The 2,101-nt window shown below is 34.5% G+C and overlaps 1 protein-coding gene across 1 annotated transcript in view; it reads right to left on the bottom strand.

The window, feature by feature from the left end:
* Window positions 1-2,101, bottom strand: part of LOC122150903 (5-hydroxytryptamine receptor 2C-like) — a 141,709-nt gene that overhangs the window by 138,985 nt on the left and 623 nt on the right. The gene's annotated exons all lie outside the window — the stretch shown is intronic.

Genomic DNA, 2,101 nt, shown 5'->3' with positions numbered 1-2,101 from the left:
CCCTTCCAAGTGGATGACAGTGGTAGCCGGGCTCCACCTAGTTCTTCTGGTCTCATAGTTGTATAAGCTGCAGATTGGATGGTGTACCAGTCACCAGGACTAATTGTTTGAAGGGAAGTATATTGGAGCAAAGTGACTATAAAACCAAAAACCAAACTCACTGCTGTTGAGTAGGTTCCGACTCATAGGACCCCTCTTTCGCATTCCCAAGTGGTATCACTAAGGAAGTAGATTGCCCAATCTTCCTTCTGAGGAGTGGCTGGTAGGTTTGAACTGTAGGTTTGAACTGCAGCTTTCTGGTTAGCAGACAAATGCCTTAGGCACTACGCCACCAGAGCTCCTTACAGTGACTATATATTATTCAAATAAAACTGTTATTAGTCTGGTCAAGAATGTTTTCAGATTCCTAGTGTAAGAAGTGAATGCTGATAGATATGAGGTTTCTTTTTGGGTAAGGAAAATGTTGTGGAATTAGATACAGTTGATGGTTGTCTAACTATGTGAATATACAAAAAATTGTATATTTTAAAGGAGTGAATTTCCTGGTATATGAGTAATATCTCAATATAAAAAAAATAAATGAAAGTAAAAAGAAGCATATTGTAAACTCCAGAGCAACCACTACAAAATAACTAAATAAAGAAATAAACAACAAAAGAACTTAAAAGGTACAATAGAAAATATCTATCATCTCCATTTAGTTGACAGGGGTAAAACATTATTAATAATCTTATGTGACTAGGAGTAGTTGATCTTTCAAAACCCAGAAAAACATTGGTATGGTACTAAGAAATGATGCAGGAAAAAAATGATCTTTAATTTCTTTTCCAAAATGATTGATGCTTTATGAACTGTAAGTGAGGGGAATGGCTTCTTCCACAAAGAAAAAATGCTTCATAAAAATCTCTTTTCTAGTTTTTCAGTTATTAGCAAATTATTTTCAAGTCATTGTCTGAACATTGTTTTTCTCCCCAGATTTGTTAACTATAGATAATAATGCCTATAAGACGAAAATTCTCCAATGTTTTGATAAGCTAAGTAAGTCAAAATATTAAATATGAGAAATGATTATTATTTATTTGACACAGTAAAGTACACTGGAAGGAACATAGGTTGAATCTAGACAATCAGAGTTTAGGTTTCCTCATGTGTAAAATATGAGTAATAACACTTACCTGAATGATTGTGTGAGTTTAAATTATAATATTTGAGTTCTACAGAAGATAACCTAGTCCATCTTTCCCATGTTATTTTAATATAAACTCAGAAAATTTCCCTTCTCCTTAAATCTGAATGGAGTTGAAATCCACGGTCCTTTGATCCTAAAATAACTTGGGAAACAACAATACAGAATTCACAAAGACTTAAGCTCCTTTGCGGGAGCTCTGGAAGCATAGTGCCTAAGGCACTTGACTGCTAACCAGAGGGCTGGCTGTTCAAATCCACCAGCAACTCCTCGGAAGGAAGATGGGGCAATCTACTTCCGTAGTGATACTGCCTCGGAAACCCAAGGAGGGGTCGCTATGAGTCGGGTCCGACTCGATGGCACATAACAACAACAACAAGCTCCTTTGCAATTGTATATGTGTCCACGTAAGACCCCCAAATATCTCTTACATGTTATTAAAGAATAAAATAGAGATAATAAACTGTATATTAAAATTCTGAATCGGCTCTCTATTTTATGAAAAATTTCTCAGTTAGAAAAACCACACTGAGAAATAAATCTCAGTCTTGGAGATGGTTTTGTTGGTGCTCTCATTTAAAAAGAAACAACGGCATCAAATCATAGAAAAACATAATTTATTAAGTGGTGTTTTTTGGGACTTAATATAATGTGAACATTGGTTGAACCCTTCGCTTTTGCTATATTTGAATGCAAAAAAATTAGAGTTCAAAAAATTTTAGATTTTTTACGTTTTATTTGGACCACCAAAAAATTTCAGCAGTAGAGGAATATAAAATTTGAAGATAAAGAAACCAATTTTAGCTATTAATCAAGGGCCCTGATACTATACAATTCAAACACTAAATTAGGAGTATAGAGGATATACAGATGAATGTGAACAACCAAGATTCATAGTTGTAGGAGATTTGATGT

Source organism: Orycteropus afer, unplaced genomic scaffold, assembly GCF_000298275.1.
Source record: "Orycteropus afer afer isolate SDZICR_OR568_19922 unplaced genomic scaffold, OryAfe1.0 scaffold00259, whole genome shotgun sequence".
Classification (NCBI taxonomy): Eukaryota; Metazoa; Chordata; class Mammalia; order Tubulidentata; family Orycteropodidae; genus Orycteropus; species Orycteropus afer.
This window is presented reverse-complemented; position numbering and strand designations above follow the sequence as displayed.